General features: G+C 41.8%; 1 protein-coding gene across 1 annotated transcript in view; it reads left to right on the top strand.

Moving 5' to 3' along the window:
• THSD7A (thrombospondin type 1 domain containing 7A) overlaps positions 1-16414 on the top strand; it is a 352561-nt gene that overhangs the window by 209771 nt on the left and 126376 nt on the right. The window lies entirely within an intron of this gene.

The following is a 16414-nucleotide window of genomic DNA, read 5'->3' on the forward strand; positions in this document are numbered from 1 at the left end:
TATAGTTGGGATTATGTTTTCCAATGTGCATTTCTTTGCATTTATCAACACTGAGTTTCATCTGCCATTTTGTTGCCCAGTCACCCAGTTTTGTGAGATCCCTTTGTAACTCTTCGCAGTCTGCTTTGGACTTGACTATCTTGAGCAGTTTTGTATCATCTGCAAATTTTGCCACCTCACTGTTTACCTCTTTTTCCATATCATTTATGAATATGTTGGATAGGACTGGTCACAGTACAGACCCCTGGGGACACCACTATTTACCTCCCTCCATTCTGAAAACTGACCATTTATTCCTACCATATGTTTTCTATGTTTTAACCAGTTACTGATTCATGAGAACCTTCCCTCTTATCCCACGACAGCTTACTTAAGAGCCGTTGGTGATGGATCTTGGCAAAGGCTTTCTGAAAACCTAAGTGCACTATATCCATTGGCTCACCATTGTCCACCTGCTTGTTGACCCCTTCAAAGAATTCTAGTAGATTAGTGAGGCATGATTTTCCTTTGCAAAAACCATGTTGACTGTTCCCCAACAAATCGTGTTCATCTATGTGTCTGATAATTTTATTCTTTACTATAGTTTTAACCAATTTGCCTGGTAGGGAAGTTAGGCTTACTGGCCTATAATTGCCGAGATGGCCTCTGGAGCCTTTTTTTAAAATTGGCGTCACATTAGCTATCCTCCAGTCATCTGGTACAGAGGCCGATTTAAATGATAGGTTACATGACACAGTTAGTAATTCTGCAATTTCACATTTGAGTTCCTTCAGAACTCTTGGGTGAATACCATCTGATCCTGGTGACTTATTACTGCTTAATTTATCAATTTGTTCCCAAACCCTCTCTGCTGACATCTCAATCTGGGACAATTCCTCAGATTTGTCACCTAAAAAGAATGGCTCAGGTTTGGGAATCTCCCTCACATTCTCAGCCATGAAGGCCGATGCAAAAATTCATTTAGTTTCTCCGCAATGGCCTTATTGTCCTTAGGTGCTCCTTTTGCATCTCAATCAACCTGTGGCCCCACTGGTTGTTTAGCAGGCTTGCTGCTTCTGATGTACTTAAAAAAATGTTTGCTGTTACTTTCTGAGTCTTTGGTTAGCTGTTCTTCAAATTCTTTTTTGGCCTTCCTAATTATATTTTTATGCTTCACTTGCCAGAGTTTATGCTCCTTTCTATTTTCCTCACTAGGATTTCGCTTCCACTTTTTAAAGGATGCCTTTTTATCTCTAACTGCTTCTTTTACTTTATTGTTTAGGCACGGTGGCACTTTTTTTTGGTTCTCTTACTATGTTTTTTTAATTTGTGGTGTACATTTAAATTGAGCCTCTATTACAATGTCTTTAAAAAGTTTCCATGAAGCTTGCAGAAATTTCACTTTGGGCACTGTACTTTTTAATTTCTGTTTAACTAACTTCCTCATTTGTGTGTACTTCCCGTTTTAGAAATTAAATGCTACCATGGTGGGCTACTTGGGAGTTTTCCCCAGTTATTGTACCCCAGCACTGACTTTCTTCTGCCTAGGTAACAGCTGTTTGGAACTATCTCCTTGCCATGGTTTTCTGATTCCTCTTATATGTTGCTCTCCTGGTAAGGGTTAATTGTAATGTCCATGCCTAGTGTACTTAATTGAAATTTTATGAATATTTCTCCTCAGACTTCAGTAGTAGCCATTCTCATGCTTTACATGTTTAATGATGTTTATCCACCAAGATATACTGCATGACTTTGGTCCTGGGAATTAGTTAAATTTTGTACATATTTTTTTAAATTGTGTGACTACAGTAAAGCAGCATGATGTAATGACCCAGACCAAGGCTGTCAAGTATCATGCATCTCCTGTGATACTCACACAAGTGGATCTGTAATGCAGCCTGCTGAAATGTTGTGCATTCAGGTGGGTTGCAGAAATTGCTTGCAGCTGCTCCTCCTGGCCACCACTGGCTGCTGTGGTGCCTTCTATGCAAGCAGCCTCTCTACCTCCCTTTCTGGTAGAAGGGTAGGGGAAGAACAGTGGCGGCAACAGCAACAAGTGGAGGCTATAACAGAAGGCGAGGAGCCCACTGCTGGACCTAGCCTCTCCCAGGTATCCCCCATCCTGTCACCCCAAGCAGCCTGCAGATACCTCCTTCCCTGCACACACCCCCCCCAGCACCTCCACGTACCCAGAAACTTCCATGCAGCTCCCACTGGATGCCTCTAGAACCAGCTCCATGTCCCACACATCTTCTCACACTGCTTGGGGAAGTGTGCATTGATTATATCAGTGGAAGTTCATGGTTGTTTGTGAATTAGCTACCTAGCTCTTATGTAGCCTAAAAAGTGCACACCGAGTTTTAGAAAACTTTGCAGCTACGAATGACACAATGGAGAAGAAACAACATTAGGAAAAATATTAAATCAATATCAAAGTTTTCAGCCTGGAACCAAAACTAAACAAAACCTTTTGCTTAAAAATTCTTTCTCTTCTTGAATGGTTTCCATCCAGCATTCTCTGTCTGAAGCTGAATGTGACAAACTCAAATTAAACAGCCAAAGCTTAAATCAACCTCTGCAACAGAGGAATTGGTCAAAGGGACTTAAGTACTTTAAAATGTAAATGTATTTCTCCTTAGACTTCTGCATTACACAGTGAAAGAAGCTGATATTTTAGATTTAAGAATATGTGTTGCATGGTAAAATCATTGTTTTATTATAAGCCATACCATAAAACAGATCAGTATCTTCTCTTTTTGTTGGTTCTTGCATCATTAAATGTGTATGAAATACAATTAGCTGGGATATCATGTTTCAACTTGAGGGCTCTTATTTTACTATTAGAAGCAAATAGCAGTGTTTGTGGGGGTGTTTCATATAATTAGGATGAGTTTATTCCATTTGTTGCAAAGATAGGCGTCATTACAGCCTTTGAGACAATACAAGACAATAGATTATCATTGGGTGTTACTGCTGGAGGCCTGTGATTGTCATGCTCTTTCCACAGTGGATTGCAGTAATCAAAATTTTCATTCAGGCTGGAAAAATCTGACAATCAGTACTCCAGGTTGTCATTGTGTGGATTATAATGAACTTTGATGTACTGTATTATAAAAATGGAACTTCAGCCCTTTTCTGTCACAAGGAACCCTTTCAAAATATTTATCTTGGCTTCTCAGACTTTATATCAATGCTACTTATAAAGGAGTTGCTTCAGGAAAACTGTTTTCTCATGCAAGAGCAGCAAAATTAGATCAAGACTGATCAAAATTTTTATCTCATATGGATTATTTTGCTAGATGTCTGTGGTGATGGGTGAAGAATTTTCTGTGCTGGAGATTAACCTTTGTGAATAGCAAAGTTACTTAAATGTTAAACTTGTGTGCAGAGATTAAATAGTATTATTGTAGATAAGCTTTTTTGCTTTTAAAATAGATATGTATTTAATTTTAACTGGATTTAATGCAGTTGATAAGAGCCAGTCTGACAGTGGTGTAAAGTGAATTTCTCTATATTTATCCACAGACCAGGCACAGCACGGTCAATACAACCTTTTCCATCAAATGTTTCTTTAGCCTCTGAAAGCTTTGTCTACACTAGAAAAATTGCTAAGCCTTTTTTGGTACAAGTGCAGATGCAGTACTATTAATGGCATAAATTCTAGTGTAAATAGGGCACAATCAGTTTTACCATCATGTTGTCGTACCCTGTAGGTCTATACTAGAGTTTCCATCATTGCTGGCCCCACTGCTGAAAAATGGCTACAAAATTTCCTAGCATAGATGCATCCAAATAGTAGAAAAAGAGCAGTTTATTTATTGTGTTCATTCAGTCCTTGGAGTTTCTGCTGAAACTGCCTGCCTGGGTACCAGTTGCGGTGGTGATCTCTGTGGTGTGCTCCTGGCCACTCACTGAAATTGCCTGCTCATTTTACCCAGGCCACTTTCAATTAAAACTAATATAAGCTAGACCTACAAGTGAATTAGAGGTGAAAAGTTTAGTATCCTATTATATGCATCTACAGAATTACCCTATCAAATTCCATTTGCTCAGATATTTATGTATACAACTATAATGTGAAGGAATTTTGACAGTATTTATATTTGAACTCAGGTTAATTTAACTATACCATAAAACAGTAGATCAAGGACAGCTACAGAAGTCTGTGAATAAACTATTGATCTAAAATCTTTTTAATATACAGGCATCATTTTCTACAAATGTGCTATACTTGATGGAATATGTCTCACTTGTTAAGGGCAGATTATCCATGGACCTTGTGCAGGTTCAGATTATTGGGTTTTAGTCACCTGTCAGGGGATAGGGAGAAGGCAAGGCCCCATATTCTTGTCCCTCCTCCAACCAACCAGCAGAGCTGGCAGGCCTTAGAGGGGAAAGCTAAGGCAGCAATGTGGACCTTAGTGTATACGTAAATTTCTACTGACTGAGGTAGCAGAACTGTTCTTTCAACTGCATGGGTAGAGGTTTATGCTTATGCAGCTGACAGTCATGTGTACTATTCCTGATACCATGCGTGTATCACTGAGATTAATGGGAGTTTTGGCAGCCCAAGGCATGCAAGATCAGACCACCAATGAGAATAGTATATCCTAATGTCATGAACTGTGACCACATTCTTAAAGACATCACAGTCATCAGCCATCAACATATGCATATCATCAGGAATAGAAGTCATGACCCTTGTGACATTGCATTCCATATGCTTTATAAAAATATGTTTATAAGTGTGAATATGATGTAACTGGAATATGCTTTATGCGAAAGGTCTCTTGTAAGGTATCATTACAAAGCTTATGATCTACTGAGTGTGTTCATCCCATTGTTTGCATGTATTATTTCTCTGTCTGGAGTTAGGAGAATAAAATATAAACTTGTATTACTGATGTAAACATGTTAAGTGGAAGGCATTAAGGGTGTTTCAGAATCAATCACCTGTAAATGGCTCTGTTTACTTGCAAACCTTCCTGGGTAAAAAGAACAGGGGTACTTGTGGCACCTTAGAGACTAACAAATTTATTTGAGCATAAGTTTTCGTGGGCTACAGCCTACTTCATTGGATGCATGTCTGCTTCCTGGGTAAGTGTTGGCCAACCTTGGAAGAGTGGAGACTAGGGGTCTCACAGGACATGTGACCATGTCACCTGGTACTGGAATCCATCTTAAACCTGGGGCTTTTCCATTTAGAAGGAGGGGTGGGGATCCAGAGAGACAAAAGATTTCTGCCTTGTGCCAAAGCTATAAAAGGGGGTGGAACAGAACAAAGGGTGCTGCCAGGCATGAGAAATCCCCTAGTTACCACCTGAGCTGGAACTAACAAGAACTGTACCAGGGGAAAGGATTGGGCCCAGACTAAGAAGGCATCTAGTCCCAGAAAGAAGCTTATTGGAACATATCTGAGGGTGAGATTTACCTGTATTCAGTTTCTTAAATGTATTAGGCTTAGACTTGCATGTTTTGTTTTATTTTGCTTGGTAACTTACTTTGTTCTGTCTGTCATTACTTGAAACCACTTGAATCCTTCTTTTTATACTTAATAAAATCACTTTTGTTTATTAATTAACCCAGAGTAAGTGATTAATACCTGGGGGAGCAAACAGCTGTGCATATCTCTCTAGCAGTGTTATAGAGGGCGGACAATTTATGAGTTTACCCTGTATAAACTTTATACAGAGTAAAACGGATTTATTTGGGGTTGGATCCAATTGGGAGCTGAGTGTCTGGGTGCTGGAGACAGGAGTACTTGCTGAGCTGTTTTCAGTTAAGTCTGCAGCTTTGGGGGCTTGGTTCAGACCCTGGGTCTGTATTGCAGCAGGCTTGCGTGTCTGGCTCAACAAGACAGGGTTCTGGAGTCCCAGGCTGGCAAAGAAACTGGGCTCAGAGGTGGTTTCAGCACATCAGGTGACAGTCCCAAAGGGGTCTCTGTGACCGAACTTGTCACAACCCTAAGCTACATGACAATTCTAAATATTTAAACTTTTTTTCTTATTTTACTCTGCAAATCCACTTTTTTAATGTAATGATTTCTCTGGTGTATTTAGTTTCTATTGATGACATTGTATGGTACTTTCTTTGATAGTAAGATAAGACACATGCAGTCTTAAATTTTCATTGTATTGTTGTTTTATTTTTACTATAGCTTCATGACTGATTTCTGCCTTTTGTCTGAATCTGTTACCATTAGGCTTTGTACCATTTCCAGTTAGTTTTCTTTTAAAGGGATGTGAAATGCTTCTTTATGGTGTCCATTAATCTTTTTTGTATGCAAGTGGTATTATAATAATTGCACTTAAAATATTTCTACTGGTTTGAAACTTTTTACCTCCTATACATTTAGGGCTTGATCCAAATCCCAATTAAATCAATGTAAAGACTTCCACTGATTTCAATGAGCATTGGTTCAGTTCCATAATGGGGAATAATAGTAAAATAGGCAGAAGCTTTGTAAGCGTGCTTAGTGTATAAAGACTCTGCTCTCCTACATTTTGTCATTCAGACAATCATACATATTGGCCCAGCGTTATAGAATGAAAAAATAAGCAATGTGTGGTTTTGTTCATGCTGGTTATTTAAAAGAAGAAGACGAAGACGAAGAAAATAGCCATCTTCTAGAAATTTCAATTGTCATTTTTAAAAAGTTTCCCTGGGTCAGATTCAGAGCTCAATTGCACAGAATTACTGAGTTTTTTTCTGTAGTAGCGTAAGTGAACTCATATTGGAACCTGGCCTACAGTCTCCAGTCAAACTATAGAAATCTTCAGGAACTAATGACAGTTGCCTTCAGCAAATCATGTACTACTTACAGGAACTGAGATTATGTGCACATTAGTCATTGTTTCTTGAGATAAATTTCCTAGGTAAAATCATTAAGGAATTGATTAAGAATGTTCTCTTCTGGCTGACAGCTTTTGGCTGACTGCCATGCTGCATTTAAAGTTGCATTAATACAGAACGCTGCAGAAGCATTCTTTGGTTGGGTTCTTTAAAGTAAAACAATTGGACATGATAGTTGTAACCAAATACTTGATTTATCTACCCACATGGAATTATTGACTCTCTCTATGGGACATTTGGTGTAAATAAGGATTTGTTACTGGAAGCATTGATGGGAAAATATAGTATTTTGAAAGCTCTTAAATATGATAACAAATGGCAATAAAAATTTCATAGTACTGGATTGTGAAAACATTTGTAGGTAACAAGTTTTGCTATATATATTATCTTTTATGTAAGGATTGTAGTAATTATTTAACATCATTCAATGGACAGTGCTGTTTTAAGCTTCGTGATTATAGAACTGATATAAAACAGATTAAAATTTGATTATTTTTATGCTGATTAAAGATCCTTTTTAATTCAGTCAACCCAATTCTTCATGTTTTTCAGCTTAGCATTAGGAGAGTAAACATCCTCGGTAAAACCTGGAATAGAACGGATGCCTTTGCATTTGTATGCCATAATATAGTTTCTTTTGGTGGACTGATTTAAAACACATCACTGTGTGTCCCATCACCTCCCAGTTGATCTGGAAGAGTAATGCATTGATTTCTGTTTAAAAAAAATTAAATTAAATTAAAGCTACATCTGTGTGATGCAATAAATTAGTGTTTTGTCCAGGAAGGTTCTAGATGGATTGCAGACCTGGTGTGGAGGGGAAGCCTCAGGGAGTGGGGCAGGGGAATGTTGGAGACTGAGCTCTCCCACCGTGCGGCTCCTGTGCCATTGGGCTAGTCCTGGCTCCCCATTCTGGAATTTGCAGTCTAGTGCATGGGGTCTCAACACCACTCAGGTTTGGCCTGGCCACCCCTCTATTATGATCTGAGTGGTGCTGTGACCCTGAGTGCCAGGCTGCAACGCGTGGAGCTGGGAGCCTGGCTCAGTCCCATGGGATAGGAGCCACCGCTGTGACTCGCTCTCTAAACTTCTCCTCTGCACTGATGCTGGGATTAGGATTGTGGTGCTGGTTGGAAGATGGTGGGATTAGAATTGTGGGGCTGCATGGAATGTGCTGGTGCCCCCTCAGCAAGGTGAGGAGGAGATAAAAGCAGAAGACGAAAAGGACACTGGCCTATGATTCTGGACACCCCCCCTTGAATTTGGACCCTGGATGGGTTGCAAAAAAAAAAAAAGACAACATGCGGTTAGTGGGTTACCTTAGTAAAAAGTTTGGGGACCACTGCAATCAACTATGGATCACGGTGTAGTGGACCTTTGCTTCTAATTTATCAAATGCTTTTGGAGACAGAGTTGCAGTTAATTGAGAATATGCTTTTTGCCTATATACAGAATTAATGTTGAGAAAGTATATAATGAAGTTTAGAGTATTGTCCCATCTTTGGCTGCAGGGTCACAAGTCATGGGTGGGGAGTTGGTTACCTGGTCTCAAGCAGTAAGTATCTGCTTTTCAAAAAATATAGGGTGGGAGCTCTCAATCACATGGCTTTGCGGAGAGAACTGGATGTGTTTGCCCTGTCCTAGGACTTCTATGCTTTTTGGGGGTAAAGCACCAATAGTCTTGTCTTTTCTACCAAAGCACAAAGAGTTTAGCTGTGAAGTTCCCATTATGGACACTCCCAACATCCTGCATCTGTTTTTGGTGGGATAACCCACATTCGCAGGTCGTGCTTGTTTTAGGAAGAGCTGATCAGTATTTCCTGATTGAGGCAAGGACAATCTTTAGTTCTATGATTGTGTAGTGCCAACCAAAATGGGGACCTGGTCCTGAGTGGGGCTTCTAGGCTCAATCCTAATACAAATAAAAACCAGTAACAATTGTGGAGAATTCTTTAAAACCTTCATTTTTAAAGGTAGTTGATTTGATGCTTTTCAACCTTTCCATTGTCACTTTAAATCATGCCATTGTGAAAACAAGTGAAAAGGGCATAATAGCATGATTTAAGAATGGATTATAAAGCTGGATTTACAGCCTTATTGCTGAAATTCCTTGCTTTTGGGTGTGCGTTTTAAATCTCTTTTAATTCTTATTTTCTCCAAATGTTAGTGAAATAACTAGAATGGGCACTTAAAGTACAAATGTATACAAAATATGTGCAAGAAAGATAATATTTAATGTATATATTTGTGAATTAAATACTAATCAGTTCTGAAACCTTGTGCTAAATCATTCAGGGGTGATATTCTCTCATTGGAGGCAATGAGAATAATTTATGTATATTCAGAGGAAAATATGTGTACAGACACAAAGAGATTTATGTTGGTGCTATGTATTTATATATCATTCTATTTCAGCGGTTCTGAAACTTTAGCAACCCGAGGACCCCCATTTTGATTTAAAATTTGGGGGGACCTCTAAGCCCCCCCCCCTCAACCCGAGGCCCCACCCCTGCCCCACTTCTTCCCACCCCCTCGCTCACTCAACCCCCCCTCCCTCCGTCGCTCACTCTCCCCCACTCACTTCCACTAGACTGGGGCGGGGGGGGGTGAGGTGCAGGAGGGGGTGAAGGGTGTGGGCTCTGGGAGGGAGTTTGGGTGCGGGAGGGATGTGGGCTCTGGCCGGGCGGCGCTTACCTCGGGCAGCTTCTGAAAGTAACCAGCACATCTGTCTGGCAGCGGCTCCTAGGTGAGGAGTCAGGGGGTCTCCGCATGCTGCCCCTGCACGCAGGCACTGCCTCTGCAGCTCCCATTGGCCGCAGTTCCAGGCCAATGGAAGCTGCGGTGTCAGTGCTCAGGGTGGGGGCAGTGCATAGAGACTCACTGCCCTACCCCCAGGGCCACAGGGATGTGCTGGCCGCTTCTGGGAGCAGCGTGGGGCCAGGGCAGGCAGGGAACCTGCCTTAACCCTGCTGCACTGCTGGAGTTTTAGTGCCTAAAATCTCCTAGTATGGCTTCAGTAGCCTCCAGGAGATAGAGGGAGAGGGGAGGAGTTAAGTTGATCAGCTGGGTTCGCGGACCCCTTGGAGTACCTTCGGGGACCCCAGTTTGAGAAACACTGCTCTATTCCATTTGGCATATGCTGTATTTATGTTGTTATGGCAGACTGTATGAAGTTAAATTGTCGTAAGTGTTATTGAGCTATGAAGCTGTGAAAATAATACGCTGATAGATGGAGAATATCAAAGCAGCCTGTTATTTCTTCTGGCCTGACATAATTGAAATGTTGTTCTCATTTTTCCAGCCTTAAACTGCTGATTGTCTGACCTTTCTTTCAGATTATAATTTGTGTTGAGTTCTGATTAGTGTAATGTCTCTTTTATCTGCCAGGAAATATCTGATTTCACAAGATGACCACTGTAGTGGTAACTTGAAAAGCCCTAAAATAATACGCGTCATTTCATAATGGTGGTATTGTAATCACAAGACTGAGTCATGAAGTGCTGTTTGGATATTAAAACCCCAAAAGAAAAACAGGAGACAAGTTCTAAATGATATATTGATTGTAATGGCTAGTTTAAAGAAGGAAGGCCTGTAGAAAAGTTGCAGGAATTTATAAACTATTTCCAAGGAAGGAAAGGTAAAAGTAAAACAAAAAAAGTAAAGCGCAAACATCTAGTCAGTTTTTTTTGTGTTTTTACTGTACTGAATAGCTGGGATGTTTGGAATAACATGCACTGTTTATCAATTTCTTCTTCTGCTGCTTCTTCTATGAAACATAGTTGAGCTAAATGCCTCAAAGTACAGATAGGATAAAATCCCCCACAAGAGCTTACAACATACAGTAGAACAGAGGTGGGCAAACTACAGCCCGCAGGCTACATCCAGTCCGCGGGACCCTCCTGCCCGGCCCCTGAGCTCCTGGCCCGGGAGGCTACCCCCAACCCCTCCCCTACTGTTCCTCCTCCCCCATAGCCTCAGCTCACTGCGCCGCCAGCACAATGCTCTGGGTGGCGAGCAGCAGCGGCTCCAGGCACCAACGCTCCAAGCGCGTGCCTCGGGGGGCAAGCCGCGGGGGGCGGCCTGCCGGTCCCTGCGAGGGCGGCAGTCAGGCCGCCTTCGGCGGCATGCCTGCGGGAGGTCCGATTTGGCAGCAATTCGGCGGCGGGTACACCGAAGCCGCGGGACCGGCGGACCTACTGCAGGCATGCTGCCGAATCTGCGGGACCGGGGACCTCCCGCAGGCATGCCGCCGAAGGCAACCTGCCTGCCGTGCTTGGGGCAGCAAAAAAGCTAGAGCAGCCCCTGGTGGCGGGGCTGCGATCTCCTGGGGCAGCGCAGCTGCAGAGCTGGGACCTGACCCGGTGCTCTGTGCTGTGCGGTGTGTGGCTGGTTGCAGCCAGGTGGTGCCTTTGCCTGTCCTGCTGCAGCCGTGCCGCCAGCCACCAGTGCTCCATGGAGCGCGGTATGGGGGCAGGGAGCGGGGGTGTTGGATAGAGGGCAGGGGAGTTCGGGGAGGGGGGTGGTAGGGGGGTGGTCAGGGGGCAGAGGGGTGAATAGGGGGTGGGCTGGTCAGAGGGCGGGGAACAGGGGGATTGAATGGGGGCAGGGGTCCCGGGGGGGGCAGTCAGGAAGGAGAGGAGAGATTGGATGGGGTGGCGGGGGGCAGTCAGGGGTGGGGGTAAGCACCCTGGCAGCCCAGGCTGGTTTGTTTACCTGTCGCGTCCTCAGGTTCGGCCGATCACGGTTCCCACAGGCCGCGGTTTGCTATCCCAGGCCAATGGGGGCGGTGGGAAGTGGCACAGGCCGAGGGATGTGCTGGCCGCCGCTTCCCGCCGCCCCCATTGGCCCAGAGCGGTGAACCGTGGCCAGTGGGAGCTGCGATCGGCCGAACCTGTGGACGCGGCAGTTGAACAAACCGGCCCAACCTGCCAGAGTGCTTACCCTGGCGTGCCACGTGCCAAAGGTTGCCGATCCCTGGGTTAGATTCACAAAAGGTCATAGGTGCCTAGAAAAATCACTGGGATTCATAAAGCCTGAGTTAGGCACCTAGGCTCTCTATACAATGCATGGGGAGAGAGAGGCTCTGAAGAATGGTATTCACAAAAGCCAACATGCTGACCAGGGAGCTGACCAGGGAGCTGCCTAAGCTAGCCAATGGGAGATGCTGACAACCGTGTCACGGTGTTAAGCACCTAAGTCTGGGTTGCACGGAGGCACCTACCACTGCTTGGGAACCACCTCTCTTGAAGTTAGGGGCTTCAGCTTCCCCCTTCCCTCCTACCCCCCCGCAATAAATGCAGGAGAAGGAGGAGGAGGTTGTGGTGCCTCCCTTATAACTTTTAGCCCAGTGGTTAGAGGACTTACCCATGATGTGGAAGACCCAGGTTCAATTTCCCCCTGTGCTTGGTGGAGAGAAAGATGCTGCCTGAGGCAGCAGTGCATGCTCAGAGGCAGAAACTTGGGTGCCTAGGTAACTTTTACAGTGAAAACATAGTTACCAAGTTATTCAAGTTGCCTACAGGTTGAGTGGGGGATTTTTGAATGCCTGTGATGCCCAATGTTGGATTTCGGTGCCAAAAGTAGCAGTTAGAAACCTAAGGCCTTTTGTGAATCCAGTCCTTGGCATAGGAATTTAGGCCAAAATGTTCAAACTAGGGTGCCTAATGTTAGGCTCCTAAATTCATATTTAGGCACCAAAATAAAAGTAGTTTTCAAAGGTACTGAGCATCTCGAGCTCCCACTGAAGTCCATGAGAATTATGGAAGCTCAGCATCTCTGCAAAATCAGGCCATTTTTAGACAGCTGCTTAAATGTGGATTTAAGAACCTAACTTTAGGCACTCGATTGAAAACATAGTCTGTAGAAATTAGTGGAATACTACCAGCATTTTGGGAACTGTTCTCCAATGGCTACCTTTGTTCTGATCTTCCCTATTATTTCCTTTATAAATTTTTCCTCAAATTTGAATAATCCTGACTATCAGGATCCTTAGTCCAAATCTAGTTTGAATCTAAATCTAGTTCAAATCCAAATATCAGACTTCATGCACATCCCTAGGAATTAGTTAAGACTGGTTTAAATTCAGTGACGCTCCATGGCCTTTCCTTGGTTCTGTTATCCCACTGATGTGAGGGATTTGGGGTTTATTGTAGGGAAAAAAATACTTGAAACCTTGCACCCAGTCAATAGTTACAGTAAAGAGGCATGTAAAAGCTTTTTGTGCCAGCAGCTGCTCTGGTTGCCTGTACGGGATGGATTTAAAAGCTAGGTGAATACCCAATAATGAAAAAATAATACGGTTATAGTCCTCCATCAAATTAAAAAAAAATAGATTGCATTTTCAAAGGAATGGTCTATAAAATATGCATGGCATAGTTGCTATTTTTCAAAATTATGTAAGAATTTTCCTAATTTTGGTGAAAGCAAGTTTTATGCAATCTCTGTTAAACTTTATGGAATTTCTATAACATTTTATAGAAACTAATTGGAGTAAGTCTTTATCTCTAAAATATTCTTTAATATATATTTCTCATAGAAATTCTGTAGAGTATTTTGGTTTGGCAAAACCTGTTGTCACTGGGATATTGTCTAAATCTCTTGCATCAGAATTTGAGGTACCTTATAAAATAACTTTAGTGTTTTTGCCAAACATTTTTATAAATACATTAGAAATTTTCAAGTGATATAACCCTTTAGAGCAGCACTGTTTCTTTTGTTTCCTTATAGCACCATCAGCACTTTATCTTTCCTCACCTCATTCTGTTTAAAAGTGGCCTATTGGCCTGATATATTGATCTGACTTAGTCCCATGCCTAAAATTGATTTTATTCTCAATGGAACTGTCATCAAACTTTCTTTTTCTTTTTTAACCAAGATGACGTGATTGGTTTATTTAATTGTAGAAGGCAACTGTGCTTGGTTATGATCAATACATTTGTGTTCACTGCTCCTTATCATTCTCAGTATGACTACATTAACAACTGAACCCTGAAAATGTTCCAACTACCTGTCAAACTGTGCAGCTGAAACCTACTGCTATTCGGTAAGAAATGCTGTGCTGTTACAGTGCAGTGGGTACCTTCTGGGAAAACATTTATGATACCGTATTAAATGTACTGTGGTATAAAATTTGATTATAAGAAGTACTGTGGTAAAGTCATTACAACATTTTAGTATTTGTTTACATTTTAACAATATCCACTGTAATAGTAAATTCAAATTCTAAATATTTTCTATTGACAAAAATGTTTATCAAATATATTTTATGTCAGTGAATATTAGATGATAACTGAACAAGTGAAAAAGATCATTAAATGTAACATCCAGAATAAAAAGAGTAATTTTCCCTTTTTTTGTTGTTGAGGTTGTTTTCCTTTTGTAATATCTACACTGTGTTTTCTCAGTCGATTAAGGTGGCATGTCAGTCAGCCATGCCAATTATTAAATTGGCTGTGCTACACTGTAAGTGACATCAGGCCATGTGATAGCAATGCTAAAATGTGCCCTCAGCATGTGCAATATGATCACTCAGCGTGTGCACGTTTATAAGGTAGAGAGGCCAGTTATCATGGCACATCAGTAGAGCTGAAACATTCTTTTTTCTAAGAGGCATCTACATGATCTCCAAAAGTTGTGTTGAGTTTTCAGCTCATGTACTACATTCTGGGCAGAAGTAGGGTACAGTTAGAAAGTGACAGTGAAAAATAAGAGATTGGATTAATTAGTAAAAATAAATGTTTAAAAATGGAAACCAGAAAATGTCCCGGTGTTCTCACTGGTAACAAGAGAAAAGGAAGAGAACATTTTCCTCTTCTCCCAGAGGGGAGAATTGAAGGATGAATTAGGTGTTTGCATTTTCAAGGGGGAAAATTTAGTCCCCCCTGCCCCCAGCTGAATACCTGAGGATATTGCATTTTTAAAATACATTTCTGAGTTAACATAGTTATGGGAAATATTTTTTTTCTTGTTGTTGCTTAATCTGCCCTCCCTACATATGTGACAGATGGCACTGCATTTTACATCTAAAAATAATTATTTGGATGGGGGGATACTATTCCTCTCCCTGTTTTTATCCCTCTGTGTCAAGTTAGAGGCTGTATCTACATCACTGTAATCCTGATAGATGACTGTAATATAAATGGAGATACATATGTTCTCCCATTACCAAACATTACAATGGGATTACAGGAAGCATTAATATTGTACCCCAAAGTGTGGGTTCATTATTTTTAACTAGTTACAGCCTAAGTATACATTGAAATGTAGTCCTCTCATTTTCAACAATTTTATGAGGAAATATGAGTTTTTAAATGTGTTCCTGATGCATTTTTAAGATTGTCCCCATATTGCTTTCATGATTTCATCTTTCTGAGAAGGTATTTTTCTTTGGACCTGTTTGTTCCTGCAACTATTATGCATAGAGGGAATCCGGAACTAGTGCAGTAGGGAGAGAGTAGTTATTATGGAGAACACCATTTTTATAGAATACTCTTCTGAGTCTCCATTATACCTCTCAGTAGCCCCTCTTCCTGAGTATCCCAGGATCAGAACTTTGTGGCGATTCAAGGACAGGGAAGCAGAAGGTGGAGCTATGGAGTAGTCTATCTCTCTGGCATACTGTTCTTCAGACGCTGTAAATTTCTGATCAGGTATCTGGGATGGAATAACTCCTTCTGGCTCCCCTCTGTAGCTGCTGATGTGCAGCAACGTGAGGCGGTTAGCAAAAAGAAGCTGTGCTGTCAGCTGGGACTATGATGAACAGATGTCCCAATTTTATAGGGACAGTCCCGATATTCAGGGCTGTCTCTTATATAGGTGCCTCATACGCCCACCCCTTGTCCTGATTTTTCACACTTGCTATCTGGTCACCCTAGCTGGGACTGAGGTGAGGACAGTAGGGTTACTGTGGAGAGTCTGGAGAAAAGAACAATGGTTCTGGTAGATATCTCTGAGTTAGGGATAGATTTCCACATAGATTGTTGGGTTTTGTAAGACCACACCTCTTGCACAGCTCCCTAACTAACAAGAAAACCTTCTCAACAACAACACACAACCACTTGCTCCTGTGTTTAGTGAAGCCTCTTCCATAGTCAGCCCTGCTTCTTCCTTCGGAAGCAGCCAGGTGTGGTAAGTTTTGAGCTCCACCTACCTTTGCTTTTCAGTTATTTCTGCCTGGTCCTTGAATCCAGTATTATAGAAAAGGAAAGGGGTCTTTGTCTGACTCTTTCCAGGTTGCCCCAGATAGGTATTATACTGTAATTATGAATATTTTATTTTAAAAAGGAGAAAACAACCATATTTGATTTTCTACAGTTACTTTTTAAAAACAGTAGGAGGTTCAATTGCATATGCACAGTTGTGCATGTGGTCTCTTATTTGCACATGTAAAGGGCAAGTCAAGTGACTCTGTGGTCATTTCTATATGCAGTTCCTGGTTTGTGTGGGCAGTCATGGTAACTGTGTGCACAAGATGCACTGGATACAGTTCCATGCGTGTTTGTGTGCACAACTCTCCTATTTAAAAACATTCATCTCTATTCACTTTATTAAATTGGTATTTTGCAAGTAGTGTCCCAAAGTACCA

Source organism: Terrapene carolina, unplaced genomic scaffold (assembly GCF_002925995.2).
Source record: "Terrapene carolina triunguis isolate 2854851 unplaced genomic scaffold, T_m_triunguis-2.0 Scaffold84, whole genome shotgun sequence".
NCBI classification, from domain to species: Eukaryota; Metazoa; Chordata; order Testudines; family Emydidae; genus Terrapene; species Terrapene triunguis.